Consider the following 15,637-nt stretch of genomic DNA (forward strand, 5'->3'; position numbering starts at 1 on the left):
CTCCACTAGTTCTTCCTAGCTCCTCCTCCTTTCATGGGAGCCATTTTCGTTGACAGCCTGGCTTTGAATCCATGTAATGCACAAGGACGCCAAACATTTCTGGATTTCTGGGATCCTCAAGCAGACACAGGAAACCAGAGCCACAAAACGAAAAAATTAAAAACCTATTTAGTCCACTTCCAAATTTTATTTTTCTACGGCGATGGTCGTTTAGTGTGTCATTCTGCGGCATGAAAAGATAGTTTAGCTAAATGCTAAACTTAGTTGTTAGGCCAACTGGAGCCAGCATTTTTGTACTAAACCTTAAGAGCTGCATATATTGTTTGTAACAGTTAATGTTTCGTTTTACAGCTTTCTTTTCCAGAAGCATGACAGACTTGTCTGCGTCTTGAGTTGCTGGAAAGTATGGACATAGTAGTGAGCAGAAAATATTCCAAGATTTATAGTTTTTTCCACATTTTGGTTGCTCTCTGTACATTTCATTAACGAGATTCTGTTCCTACTGGGCATTCTGTGAGTTTTTTTTCTGCAAAATAAATGAGCATTCCTTTAGGCATTTATGACCTATCAGGAAATTACTCCAAGTGTTTCATTTGTAGTGCTAAGAATGAGCCTGCGGTTTAAATTTATGAATAAATCTGCAATCTGTTGCACGAAACTATAGTTTTATGTTTTTCTTGTTGCACATTCCAGTATACTTTTACTATATTTAAGGTTATATTTTTTGGGAGGCTCAAGATATTGAAAGTTTGTAGACCTGTTGAAAGCAGTGTTGTCTAGACAAAATTTTAACTGGGGTCTTTGGTACCCCTAATTGAAGATGTATAGGCAGCTTGCACGCCTTAAATTTATTAAGCTTTGCATGAAGCTGGGTGTGTTATCAGTTGCTAACTTGTAGCACTAATAAATTATAATTTCCGGCGTAAAATTTTTTACAGCAAATAAAAATCTAGAAAAATGTTAGAACTTATGAAACATATCCATTAAGTACGCCCTTTTGCAGTCGACTTCCTCCAGACTCACTCATTTTCTTCATTTGAACTTGCTAAGCACATGAAAATTTGAGCTCATACTGCGACCTGTATTATGAAAACATATCTTGCCTCAAGCAAGACGCAGCAGACCAGCAATTGCATCACGCTTGGCTTTTGCGGCTCGGCTGTAGAGGCTCTCGACATATTGGGGTCTCTGTGCACTAGGCGTAGGTCATCCAGTTTGTCTCTGGGAACAACTAAGGGCTCCGCAGGTGTCAGCATAATGTTGTGAACAACACAAGCAGCCATCACAAACGTGGGGATCATACGAAGGTTGTCCATGTCGAGGTACTTGAGTCGTCAAAATTTTCCCTTTCCCTGGGTGAAAGCTCACTCTACGAGTGACCGTGCGGCACTTAATGTCACGTTAAATCGTGTTGTCTTTCCGTAAGATTTTTGTTGACTTTGTAAGGACGCGTAAGGTTGACTTAGAGTGGATATGCTGAGTCTCCAAGGATGTGATACTCTATGGAACGTTAACTAATGATGTCCTCCAAGCGAAGATCCGTGCATCATGTAAGCGACCTGGGGATCCAACGTGTACAAGGGTAACACCATGCTGCTATCACAGCAGCCCTGCAGCATGACGGAATGAAACTATTTTCTGTTGAAGTATGCTGCCTGGTCAACTTTGGGGCCTCAATGGGCTCATGACAGCCGTCGACTGCACCCAAAACACCTATAAATTTCCACTTCTGTTCAAAGTGGCCGGCCACCTAGGCATCCTGCGTCGGCCAGTGCATCATGGACGATCAGACTTGGACGTAGTTCAACTACTCTACTCAAACTACTGTAATTTAACTACTTTCTCAAGTAACTTGGTAACTTTCAATTACAACTTTATTGGGTAATTAGTAGATTAATTTAACTACGTTTTTTAGGTTGCTTCTACTCAAATTACTAACTACTTTCAAAATCAAGCGCTAATTTTGCTCATCACAAAAGTCTGAGCGCAGAAATAAATTAAACGCCGGCAGAGGAAGTGGCATTACCGAACAAGGGGCCCCCTCGCATTCCGTTCGCATGCACTTATACTTGGAAATCGTACAAACTGCATTAGATTCGTCCTTGGGCCAAAGTAGCGACGAGCAGCCAAAACAACACCGGTGGGCACGAACGCAGGAAGAGATGCTCGACAAGACTTGGTCGGGTATTGACCTAATCTGGTAATGCACGCAGGTGCCACGCCTCCAGTTGCGACCGTGAAGGACGGGGACACTCCGAGGGTTTTTGTTGTATTCATGTTGTGTGCATTAGTGACTTCTGCCTCAAGCGTTTTGAGGGTTCCATGGGAGGCGCCATTGGAATGACCTCGCAGCTGAACGCCTGTTCCCATGGTTGACTCGTCGTCAGCACATACGCCTTTGCAAAGCCGGACTCCGCGCACAAACGCAGACACGGATAATCCGTTCATGAGAGCACGTTCTCGGTTCCAGTTACCACTGTACGCGCGACGATGCTTGTTCACGTAGTCCTTTGCGTTCGTCCGACCTTCCACGCCAGGGAGACCTCCTCTTTGTTGAAAACGATTCACTTGTCATACATTTCGACAAAAACCCCGAGACTGGGACAAAAAGGGACGGACAAACACGAAGTCTCAAACACAGTCTCAAACACAGCCTCTCTACACACAATGGCAATTGTTAAAAAGGAGAGACTACAATGTTACGTTCCGTACTTTGCGTGGGAACATTCGTCCTATGTATGTTTGAAAACCGTTTCTCTCCTCAGTAGTTTCAAAAGTGACTGGGTTAACCGTCAATCCCTTCGGCCTTCAGTTAACGAAGCAAACTCAAGAGTGCCTCGCCAACGGTCCTGAGACTTTGTGTTTGTCCGTCCCTTTTAGTCCCAGTCTCGGGGGTTTTGTCGAAATGTTTAACCACCACCAGCTCGTTTGCGCCCTTACCTTTTGTTCACTAATTCTACAAGATGCAAACTTCGTCCCCTTTACGTTTTCTTCCGTTCACTCCCTGCCCGTTTCGCAAGTGTACTCCCATTCGTTGTGGGTTTTATGCAAGCTTGGCCACCGGATCGCCCACCTGGAAGCAGAGATTGCTTACATCGGCATGTGCCTGAGGATCACGTACGTCGACCCGGATCGCTTCGGTTACCTGGCTTCCATGCAGGTCGGCTGGCATCAGAAAAAGAAACTGCTCAACGACTACCGGGCCTGCACCAGGGATCACCTAAGGACTGTGAACCAGCTCAGCGAAAATCTGTGGACAGCACTCATCGGTGAGAAGTTTGGCTGTTCACCTCTCTACACACAATGGCAATTGTTAAAAAAAAGAGACTACAATGTTACGTTCCGTACTCTGCGTGGGAACATTCGTCCTATGTATGTTTCAAAACCGTTTCTCTCCTCAGTAGTTTCAAAAGTGGCTGGGTTAACCGTCAATCCCTTCGGCCTTCAGTTAACAAAGCAAACTCAAGAGTGCCTCGCCAACGGTCCTAAATTCTGCGAAAAGGTGAAACCGTCTAGAATCGATATCGTTTCAGCCATCCACAGTTTGTCAAATGTTTTACCCAACCCTGCTGAAAAAACTGCATTGGAATCAACCTCGATGAAAATAATGTCTTCCTTAGTAGATCCATCTTACCGGACTGACCGTAGGGATTTTCGAAAAGTTACCTCCGTGAAAAATGAGTTGAAAGAAAAGGACATCATGCCTCTCGAAACTGACAAATCTGGGAAATTTGCTGTTTTACCAATGAATGAGTTCCGAAAAAAATCAGATTTAGCCATATAGGGGTTGTTGAGGCAGTTCAATGGAAACCTAAGACAGATTAAGCGGGAAATTGTAAGAATAATGAAAGACAATGAATTTCCTGCCTTGGTTTCCAAAATGACAGTAACCTCAAAAGTCCCTTTTGGAATCAAGTTTTTCTTGAAGGAACATAAGGTGGACCTTCCTCTTCGAGTTGTGTGAATGAGGACGGCACTTGACAAAAACTAGTGTCGTCCTTTCTTCAAAAGGCCTTGAGTGGTTTATATGTCGGAAGTCCATTGACCCTACGTTGCTGAGATGACTTAGTGACAGAATTGGAGCCTTTTCATAGTAAGCGCTGGACTCTTTTCTCGATGGATATCAAAGACTTATATTATTCGCTAGAACCTAAGATGTTACTTGAACGCGTAGGTCAGTTTCTTGAAAACAATCTTGTTAGATTCCAGTCACATTCTGGGATGGGGGTAGCCGACTTCCTTAGGATTCTTGAACTATATTTAAAAGCAACTGTTGTTCAACGCAATAATCGAGATTTCATTCAGAAACGTGGAATATGCATAGGTTCGGCAGTTGCTCCAATTTTGTCAGAGATATATTTAAGTTATCTAGACCTAACGCTCCATGACATCGTCCGGAACCGTTCTCCCAGCGACGTTCTTGTAAGGCGGTACGTCGACGACCTTTTGATATGCAGTACCGATCCTAATTTAGCGGCGTCACTTGAAAAGGCTGCCCTTAACAGTTCTCCAGAATTAAAGTTTTCTGTAGATAGACCAGAGGGGGGTATCTTACAATTTTTAGATCTACAGCTGACACATCCATCCAATTTGTGCTGGGAATACGGCAAGCCAAATGCAAAACCTCTCCTTCCATTTCACAGTTGTCACTCAAAACATGTAAAGGCTGGCATAGTACGCAATTTGGTCAACAGTGCTCTGAAAAAATCATGTTCCCACTTTATTGAGTCTGCTCTCAAGCGCCTGTTTGACCGTTTTAAAGCCGCTGGGTACCCTCAAGATTATGTGTTCAATCAGTTGTTGTTTCTCATCTCCCTCAAGAAAAAGTGCCTAAGTGTTCTTCAACCCACAAAGCCTGTAGTTGTTCCGTTTTTTCACCAGATTTCACATAATCTTAAATCTATTGGTAATAAGTATGGTATTAGCACGGTTTTCAGCAATGATTACAAACTGAATCGTTTGACTCCGTTTGCTTCCGCCAGAGCAGGGTGCACCAAAAAACACAAGGAAAAAGAGGTCAGTTGTGTGTCAGGAGTAGTATACAGGATCCCGTTTGATTCCGGATTATGCTACATAGGACAAACCAAGCGCTGTATAAACGATCGTCTCACCGAACACAAACGTTGTGTCAAAAACAAAGATCCTTATTCGGAAGTATCAAAACATGTAGTTGAATGCAATAATTGTCTACCCAACTGGGACTCAACAACAGTCATCTTATCAGAAAAGGATGATCGGAAGCGTTTGATAAAAGAATCTATAACAATCATGAATCATGGGAATGCGGTAAATAAGCCATCCCTCACAATAGATAAAGAACAAAGAAAGTTTTTACAAATTTGATGTCTGCGCGTCCTGTCAATTGATGTGTTGAGGCCTTTGTCCGATTTTAAGTCTTTTCGCTTTGTTGTTTCCTGGTCGTTGGTTCGTTGCGTCCTTCCTGTTATAGTGTTGGGGTTTCTTGAGGACTAATGCACTTTGGTCCTTCTACTTTGCTTTTGTTTTTGTACAAGCGACCTGTTGTAGTGTTGGGGTCTCTTGGGGACTAATGCACTTTAGTCCTTCTACTTAGCTTTTGTTTTTGTATAAACTTTTCAGTTCTATTGTAATGCTTGTTTTTTGTTGTACTGCTTGTGGCAAGGGTTTTCCCAATTCTCCCTCTTTTTTCTTTCGTCTCTTTTGTTTGTGAAGGTTTCTCCCTCTCTTTCCTTCGTCTCTTTTGATTTGTGTAGGATTTGACGCCTATATGAGCACCCTTCCTTGGCAAATAAAATTCAGCTGTGTTTGAGACTTTGTGTTTGTCCGTCCCTTTTTGTCCCAGTCTCGGGGTTTTTGTCGAAATGTTTAACCACCACCAGCTCGTTTCCGCCCTTACCTTTTGTTTACTTGTCATGCGTATCTGGCGCGTCAGGATACCGTAGTTGCCGGCGCCGATTGCGAGTCACCCTTGCGAGATCCTTTTGTTGGACCCGGCGTCTGCGGCGAAGTGTACGTCGTTTTATCTTCTGTTAAGCCAAAACAATGTTGTTGTTTTTTCAGCAGCGTAGCATTAGCACTGCAATGAGACGCGCAGTCGTCCGGATTATCTCATCGTCGTGGCGCGAGATTTGAACCCTTGATGGTCAGGTGCACTCGCTCAGCGTACTCTCCGAACGTCGTGAGAATAGAGAGGGACCAGTCGTAACAATCCCAACTTGCCGAAGAATATTAGTAGTGGTAGATTGGTGTTTTGTGGCGCAAAAGCAGCTAAGGCTATGATGCGTCAAGAAATGATACTATTGTAGAAGAGGGTTTTGGAGAAGAAAGAGCTTTAGTAGCTGGTAATTTGCAAAATGTATAAAATAAGAGTAGGACCATACATTATAAACAATGCTACAATTTGCGTAAAAGATCAACACTTTTTAAAAACTTAAAAACCTGGGCGGGTTGGAGTAGTGGCTCATTTCCAAGTAACACACATAGGTGTAAAGGAACACGCTCTTTGTAGAGTTGGAAAAAGCAGTGGAAGCGTTTTTCTTCATACGCAGGACTTTCTAGAAAGATATGTGAGACACTCAGCGGTTCCTGGCAATGTTCACATTCAGGAGGGTCCTCCCCACGTCAAAAGTGTCCGTGCGTGAGCCGCGTGTGTCCTATGCGTAGTGGACAAAGGACTACCTCATAAAACCTGTCTCTGCGCCTAGCACTCTGCCACTCATTAAGAAAAGGTTTAATCATGTGCAGGTTGTTTGACACCTGTAGGCTCCATTCTGCTTGCCACTGGGCTTTAACATGGCATTTAATTAGGGCCCAGTAATCGCTGTATGGGATGCTACTAATGTCTACAGCACGGGAGCCAGAAGTGCCCGCAGCACGATCTACTTCTTCGTTCTCTGGATTCCGACATCGCTCGGTACCCAGCAGAATAGAACATTATGTCCTTTCCTGGTTGCTGCTACTATTTTGTTTTGTAGTAAAACAACGAGGGCATTCTTTGGGGTTTCAAGCGATGTCGGAGCCCGTAAAGCACTCAGGGAATCTGTATATACAACTGACCGAGAGTTACTTGTTTGGATGATATGATCTACTGCAAGCGGAAGGCCATGCAGTTCAGCAGTGAAAACAGTAGCGGACGAATTAAGCCTACGAACACTTCTTACTGAAGGGCCAATCATGGCACAGCCAAGAAATGATTCAGTTTTTGTGCCGTCCGTGTAGTAGTGGGAATGAGAATCGTGTTCCTTGTGAAGTTAGAAAAATTCTTGTCGCATGATATCAGTTGGGGTATCCTTCCTATTGAACTTTGTTAATGAAAAATCACAACGTACGCAGTTAAAATCCCATGTTGCCACCGTCCTTGCAACTTTATCAACTGAGAACTTACTGTCCATCCCTATAGACTCTGCCGAATTCCTGTTTCTCATCGCGATAGAGGGATAATGCTAGGCTTTATCGCAGCCATCTGTGCTGGGATAAAGCTAGGCTTTATCCCAGCACAGATGGAGGTATAGACCGGGCTATTGAGTTCATCTTGACTATAAAGAGTGTAACACTCAAGACACCGCCTTGCGGAACTCCAGTCTCCTGAACAAATTCTCTGGAGAGAGCAGTGCCCAACTTCACAGAAAAGGTTCGCTCAGATAGATAGCTCTTGATGATAGCAAGCAACCTCCCACGTACCCCTAATTCATACAAGTCACGAAGAATTCCATAGCGTCATGTTGTGTCGTATGCCTTCTCGAAGTCAAAAAAACACTGATAAGCAGTGTTGTTTATTAACAAAAGTTTCACGAGTTGTAGTTTCAAGGCGCGCCAAATGGTCAACTATGGAATGGCAGAAAAGGAACCCACATGGATTTTTATCTAAAATGTTTTCTTTTTTCTAAAAAGTACATGAGCCTTTCATTAATGATGCGTTCAAATGTCTTGCTTAGGCAACTGGTGAGGGCAATTGGACGGTAGCTAGATGCGGAGGAAGCATCCTTCCCGGGTTTCAGAATTGGTACGACTGTGGCTACCTTCCATGGCAGTGGAAATCTGACCTCTTGCCAGACACGATTGAAGAGGTATAAAATAAGAAGTAGTGTAGAAGGGTGAAAATGCGTAAGCATCCAGTAGACGATACCATCAGGTCCAGGAGCTGACGGCTTTGTTGAGCGAAGGACCATTTCGAGTTCATGCTGCGTGAAAGGTTAATTGTAAGCCTCACAAACGGCACCTAAGGTCTTCACGGCATGCGCTTCTGCTCGCTCTTTGTATCTAAGAAATGCTGAGGAAGAGTTTCCCGAACTTGATACACGAGCAAAATGCTGACCAAGAAGATTGGCCTCACCCTCTAGACTCTCTGGACAGACCCCATTGTGGGAGAGAAGCGGGTCTGTGAAAGCATGGTATCGCCCCTCGATCCGATGAACTTTATCCCAGACTTCTTTCAGAGTTGCAGTACTATTAATTGAAGAGCGTACCCCTGGAAATTCTTTCGCCTAGATTGGCGGCGAACGCATCTTGTCCGAGCTTTCATATGTTTAAACGTGAGGAGATTACTCTGCGTGAGGTAACGTCGAAAAATACCCCACGCTCTGTTTTGTTTCTTTCTAGATTCAGAAAACTCTTCATTCCACCACGGCTTGGGTCTCCGAGGCAGATGCGTGGAAGTCATAGGAATAGCAAGAGATGCCGCATAAAGAATAGACTCACTTAGAAGTTTAGTAACTTGGTCCACCGATATTTTATCAAATGATGTACATGCAAGCTGAGTCGCCTCAGTAAAAACAAACCAACTGCTTCCTCGAACTTCCAACGGGCAGTCCGCATCGGCACGCAATTTGGGGGAAGGTTGTTTTTAAAGAAAATCGGAAAGTAATCGCTTCCATGTGGGTTAGTATCTGCGACCTATGTAAAGGAAGTGAAAATGGAAGCGCTACAAATGGAAAGATCAATACACGAGAATGATAATGAGGATGGGCTAAAATAGGTTGGTTCTCCTGTGTTAAAAAGGCAAAGTGAATGAGACGTTAAAATTGATTCTATCATTCGACCACGGGCGTCAACGTGTCACTGCCCCATAGAGAGTTGTGGGCGTTAAAGTCTCCAAGTAAAAGAAAGGGCTCCGGGAGTTGGAGTAAAAGATCATTAAAATCGCTTAAGGTAAGAGCAAAAGATGGAGGTAAGTACAAGGAACACACATTGACCACATTGTGAAGGAGGAGGCGCACCGCCACTGCCTCCAGTCCAGTGTCTAAGTCGATCGCACAGCAGGGGATGTGCTTGGGAGCAATAACTGCAACCCCTCCTGCTGAAACAGATGCATCGTCTCTTTCTTTTCTAAAAATGGAATACCGCCTAAGAAAATTTGTATGACTTGCATTGAGATGAGTTTCCTGCAGACATAGAGCTTGTGGCCGTTGTTCCTCCAAGAGGAACTCCACATCGTCAAAGTTCCTCAAAAGGCCGCGACAGTTCCACTGAATGACTGCAGTCATTCTTTATGAAAGTACCCTTATTCAAGAACGGGCTAAGGAAAAAAAAATCATTTTGGAGGAACTATTGTTTTTTTCCCCTTCTGATTTCGATTTACTGTCTGCCAATTCATCTCATCTAGGTTCATTTCTGGAGCAGAAAAGGTGCCAGCATCAGCTGTCATCTCTGCATCCAAAGCCTTCTTGGCAAGCTTGCGAGGACCCTGAGAGCAATCAGACGACCGTGGGGGAAACCCCCGGCCTCTGCCTTGCCCTGCTGAGGGGGCGGTCGACGTACCAGGCCGACCCACTGCCCCGTTTGAGCCGTCCACTGCGCGTAAAACGTGCTGCTTCCTCGGCGAAGTCCTCCCCAGAGATGCAGAGCGAGGGGCTCGCTCCCCTGCATGTAAGGACGGCGCAAGAGGAAGGGACAATGGGGTCACCTCCATCGCCTTAGTGGCACCTTGGTCTTTTGTACCACGGGGTGTGCAGCTACTTTTGCAGCTGCAAGTGAATGCCCAGGCAGAGAAATTTTCAGCCTGGGCGAAGGGGACCGCAGCGGTTTCCCATGGTCTGGAAAAGACACCTGGGTCGCCACTGACGCCTTGGACGGTGCAGGTCCCCTGCTGGACACCGCCTCGGCAAAATAGCCTCTCTGAAAAGCGGAGAGACGACGCTTCGCATCCTGGTAACTAATGCTTTCCTTCACTTTGAGTGCAATAATTTCCTTTTCTTTCTTGAATTGGGCACAAGCCCTTGAGTATGCTGGGTTGTCACCGTCACAGTTGGCGCAATTGTAGTCTGCTCTGCAAGCATCAGCAGGGTTGTCTTTGCCACTGCATCTGGCACAGGTCTCACGACCACGGCAAAAGCGCGAGCCATGGCCGTAGCGCTGGCAACGGAAGCCGCGGAGAGGATTTGGAATGTACGGCCGCACTTTGCAATTGATGTAGCCTGCTAACACTGAAGGTGGCAGCGAAGTTCTCTAAGGCTAGAATTCTGTGCCTAGTGGGTCGTCCCTCGACATTCCGTCGGATTTTTATTTGTTTTGCGGCAACAACACCTTGAGCCTGCAGGCCCTCCACAATTTCTTTTTCGGAGCTGTCAGCCAGATCATCCTCCGATATTACACCCCAAATGGTGTTGAGTGTGTGGTGAGGAGAAACAGTCACCTTGATGTCATGGATAGTTTGAATGGTCAGGAGAGCTGTGGCCTAGAATTTTTGGATTACCTTCACAAGGAGGTCACCCGAAAAGAGCTTCTTGGCTTCATATTTTGATTCTAGTGTGCTTTGGAGAGCCTTAGCAACAATGAAAGGAGATACCTTGGACAGTGGTTTAGCAGTGTCCTCAGAATGCAGCACAAAAACCTGGTGAAGTAGTCGTTGGAGTTTGAGTTGTCTTTGTTTAGGAACGTTGAAAGGGCTACGGCGCGGACTCTTTTAGGAGGCCAATCAGTTTGTTTTAGCTTAGAACCCATACAGATGGGAAGGAAATTCAGTGCCCGGGTGCACCGCCCACCACGGAGCCCAACAAGGGGGTAGGTAATGTGCCGTAGCAAGAAAGAAATTACACTACCAGTGCTGCCCAGGCACTATACCCTAGTGTGGTTGCAGGGACAGGACCTGTTTCCACTCAAGGTCGGCCCTTGCCGCCTAAGAAGGTGAAAAAGGAAGGATGAGAGTGTAGAAGAAAAGAGGAAGAAGTGAGGGGAAAAGTGAAAGAAGGAAAAAGAGGGTAGAAGAGGCGACTGACTGAATCATCCTGGTCGGGCCAAGCCAGGACACCCGTCTACGAGAAGCAGGGACCGAAGTGGTGTATTGCCTCGCCCGGGGGGCCCCGATGGGTCCGAACATACCCCGGGCTCAGCTCAACCACCAGGGTCCCCTTTTCCCCAGACACGGGTACGCCACGCACAGCCAGACGTGGGTGGGGGAACCCACATGGCTCGGGGTTCGTAGTGACGCCACTCACCAAGCACCTACTAAAGTAGATGCCCCCTGCGTGCGGGTATGGTGGCCCACGTGGCTGGGGTCTCTGGTCACGCTACTCACCAAGCACCTAGCACCTAGGGTGCAGGCGCCCCCCTGCGGGGCTCGGGGTCCGTGGAGACGCCACTCTCCAAACACCTGCTTTCACTGCGGGAACTTGCCGAAGAAAAAAAAAAGTAGGGGAGTTTGTTATAAAAGACCCTCTAGGGCCGAGGCAAACCTTGCATGTTTCGTCATGGGCACCCCGACCCTGCACAGGTTGTTTCTCAAATTCAACGCTACCGTTCCATCCAGCACGTCGATGGAACGTCTTTCTAGCTTGGCTGGGGACGTCTTTAGGAGGAAAAGGGGAAAACTCTCCTATCAAGAACTTTGAAACTCAATCGCTTCTGCAAGCGAGTATACTATTTTGGTGAAAACGCAACCCATAAAATGACTGTATTTATTTTAGGCTCACAGGGTTTTTTACGTAAAAAAAACTGCTGCTCATTTTGCTAACACAAAAACATAAAAGGTAACTTCGAAAGTAAGTTCAAAGTAACTCGCTTTTTTTACAGCAGTTAGTACTTTACTCAATTACTATTACAAATGCGTAATTTCTACTCTACTCCAATAACTTTTGGCGTAGATTTGTACATGTCTCTGGACGATGCACGTCGTGCCCACACTGCTACAACCTCTGCAACTATAAAGTGAAGTGTGCTTCTAAGCACTTCCAACCGGTCCGCAGCACCGCGGTGGGATTTCTGGTTTCCCAAAAGCGATAACGTTATCAGGACCTTCGAGGCAGTAGATATCTTGGCTGCAATTGCCTTGTTGACGTTGGAGTCAGTCAACGTAACCAGCATCTGGAATGTGTAAAACGGAACTTTTAATAAAAAAAACAACAAAAAAAAACAACATAGCACACAGTATGATAGTGCTAGGTTGTATGCTATTTGGCTATTTCTTATAGCTAAAAGAAAATGTCCAGGATATTGGATATGCATGCATTTGACCTAGAAGTGTGAATAATTGTTGCTCCATGGCATGCAGAAGGGGAGGGTAAAACGCTCAACCTAGAATAATTTAAACTAAACACCCGCCCCCCCCCTTTTCCGAAATAAATTACGCAATCTAATACTCTAAATGACTTTCTTCTTACAGGCTCATTAATTAGCAAACATTTCAAGCTGCTAGCTTTTTTCCATATTTTGGTTCTGACTGGGTATTTATTCGTATTTCTTCATGTAATCAATTTTTCTCGACTTTTTTAATTTGCGAAAATCTATTTTTTTTAACTGCTATGACTTCATTGATTCAAAGGCTGGCATATGTGCCCGTTTCCACTGGCTGCCTGCAATGGAAAATATTAGTTTTAAATTTTAATACTTGAAATAAAATTAATCGCGCCTTCCTTGCAATTTTTTTTTTTTTCTGAAGTCTAAAAAGGAATTCCGACTACAGAAATCACTGCATGCATTGTGAACGGTGCGCGGTTACCTCGAACGTTTATTTGTACATCTTTAAGTGTTCCTTGAACTGTATGTCTGTATAGCGTGGAACACCTTCGAAAACAAATCCTTCGATTCCCCTAATCTTACCGGAGCCCGAAGGCTCGGTAGAATTTGAGGAAGCGTATGTTATAGGAAAGTATTTTGCTGCACCATGGGTGCAGATATACCTTTAGGGATTACTTGCTTGAGGGTGCCAAGCACCTATTTCACTCTTCTTCGCATAGCTCTTCTTTGCTGATACAACAACTCATCGAAGCAAACTCATCGTCAAGCAAAATATGAACGAGTAGGCTGTTTCCGTCCGCTGCCATGATGGAGCGCGCGCTATTTTTGCAGCGCGCGCGCGAAATTCTGTCGGAAGCGGAAATACGACAGCGTATTGCAAAACTTGGCCGTGCCGTGGCAGGAGCGGCGCCCTAATGGCCTTATTGAGCTGTTCAGTAGGCACTCCGACAGGTCTGAGGTGTTCGGAGGCAAGGAGGCGCTACTGGACGCGCCCTATGAGAAGTGAGGATATAAGCGATTGCGGCAACAGCCACAAGCTATTTTACATCGTTGATGCTGTAAGGTTAGCAAGATGGCGACAGTGGCGAAGCTACGGAGGACCGTTTTCTGTCTAAAACGGCCTTCAGTTATATTTTTCTTTTTCTATTCCTGAGCTAAGGCCGAAAATTGAGTACATCATGCAGCTCAGGAGTGACGGTTATATTCATATTTCTTTTTAAAGCTAGGCGCCAATCGAAGCGTTGACTCAGAAAAATGCACGTTTTTCGTCCGGATGGTTAAATCCGACCCAAATGGAGTGCCAGGATAAAATTATATATGTTTCTCTCAGTGGCACTTTTAGGTGATAATTTGCGTTAGCTAGGCCTAACCAAAGAAAACAGGTCAAAAATGCTATTAGCGGTGACTCGCGGGCAAGCGACGAAGTAAACTCCCATCTCATGTTAGAGTGCTGAAGGTCGCGTAACGTGCCGCCGGCGCCTTTCTTGTTGCCGGTGCCACTGGCATTGAAGAATCGAATTCGCAATAACTTTTGCAGTGTCGCCTTGTCGCCAGATGAATATGATCAACATTAGTCAATTCATGGCTACACTTACTAGAGCTGTAACAAATAGAGAAGCTTGGTGTATATTTAAAGTAGACTTTTAGCATTCTATTTAAAGAATAACCTAACCATTTAATTTTCGGGGTTCAATAAACTTAAAGGGAAGATGGGGCACTTCTACATTTGAGAAAAAACGCTTGAATTGCGTTCATTTGGCCTTTAGAATAACAGATATCAAAATTATATTTCAATGCGACGCGCCGGAGAGCCACAAGAGCAATTTCAAAATAGGGCTGAAGCCCCGCCCCCCTAGCCTTGGGCAGCCAAAAGAGCCGTCGATGACGTCATGGACAGCGACTGTCTTTCGCGTTTTTCTCGCGTTTAACAATACTTACGCCGCAAATGGTTTGGGTATTCGGGTTCATGGGGTAAAGATACACTAGAATTCACTTCTAACTCATTTTTTCCAAGAAGCTCCGTAGCTTCCCTTTAACACCAAAAAATTACTTCTGCATTTTTTTAACGAGCAATAAGAGAGTGAAGGCGGTTAACATTTGGCATTATAGAACTCGAGATGCAGGGCATATAAAAGGGACGTGTCGTACCGTAACCCCCGTGTTTGCCCCCCATTTAGGGTCCGGTTCCTTAATGTCTCTACTGAGCTCTACGCCTTACTTGTTCACTTATTCTTCCCCTCTTCCTCCACATAGAAATAATATAAGAACAAATATTTATTTAAAAATATAATTTATATTATTTACGCAGTATTTTAAGGTCCACATTTCTAAATGTGGATATTTCTTCCTAAAATTCCTTAACTCAGTATATCTAAGAATCAAAATACCTCACGAACGGCGCCCTAGTTTTGCATTACAAAGTTTTGTAAACGTCTTTCATTTTTTGTTTGGCTTATTCACCGAACACTGCAGTTAGGTTTAGCGTTTTTCACAAAAGCCACGGTTCGAATATTATTACACAATTACTGTCCAAACAATTGACAATTCTTCGCTGAACTGGAAAATAATTTTCATACTTACGATACGTCTTGTCTAAAATATATACTATATTTAAGCGTGTGCACAAGTCTTTCCTCTTCATCTCCTACTTGTTGCAGAAAACATCGGATGGATATTGAGAATTGTCAGAACTTTCAATTCGCGGCCATACCGAACAGTCACGTGTTGCTCTAGCGCCACTCCGTGCGATCTGTGCATTCGAAGTTTACCACAGCCACGGGCTTACGTTAGTAACCGCTCAAAGAGCCTAAAGGCTCTGATTATGTTTTAATTTGATTACTTGCATCACCATTCTGACTTGTAATGAACGTGATCCCGATCATATAGAAGGACGGGGACGGTGCATGCGATAATATTTCTTTACAGCGGGAACATTAAACGACATTCTAAGGCAGACTAGATTTTGTTTTTCCTGTTTAAAATAACTGGTCTCAGAAGTCGAGAAGAAAAAGAAAAAACTTTTGAGTAGAGAAAAGTCGAGAAAAGTGGGGTCAGTGGCAAAATATAACGTCAAAAGGACGCCGCGATCCCTACTGAAACTGTTGCCAAAAAAATGCAATCGACAGCCTCTCAGCTGGCTGACAGCGGGTGAGCTGTGACCTGTTGGTGAATCAATGACGTCATTTTCAGACTGCTATTCCTTTCCCCG

At 44.7% G+C, this 15,637-nt stretch overlaps 1 pseudogene; it reads right to left on the reverse strand.

Annotated features, from left to right (window-relative positions):
- Positions 1-1,104: 1,104 nt before the first annotated feature.
- Positions 1,105-12,276, reverse strand: LOC120850596 (annotated as a pseudogene).
- Positions 12,277-15,637: the final 3,361 nt, after the last annotated feature.

Source organism: Ixodes scapularis, unplaced genomic scaffold (assembly GCF_016920785.2).
Source record: "Ixodes scapularis isolate PalLabHiFi unplaced genomic scaffold, ASM1692078v2 ptg000586l_1__unscaffolded, whole genome shotgun sequence".
NCBI lineage: Eukaryota > Metazoa > Arthropoda > Arachnida > Ixodida > Ixodidae > Ixodes > Ixodes scapularis.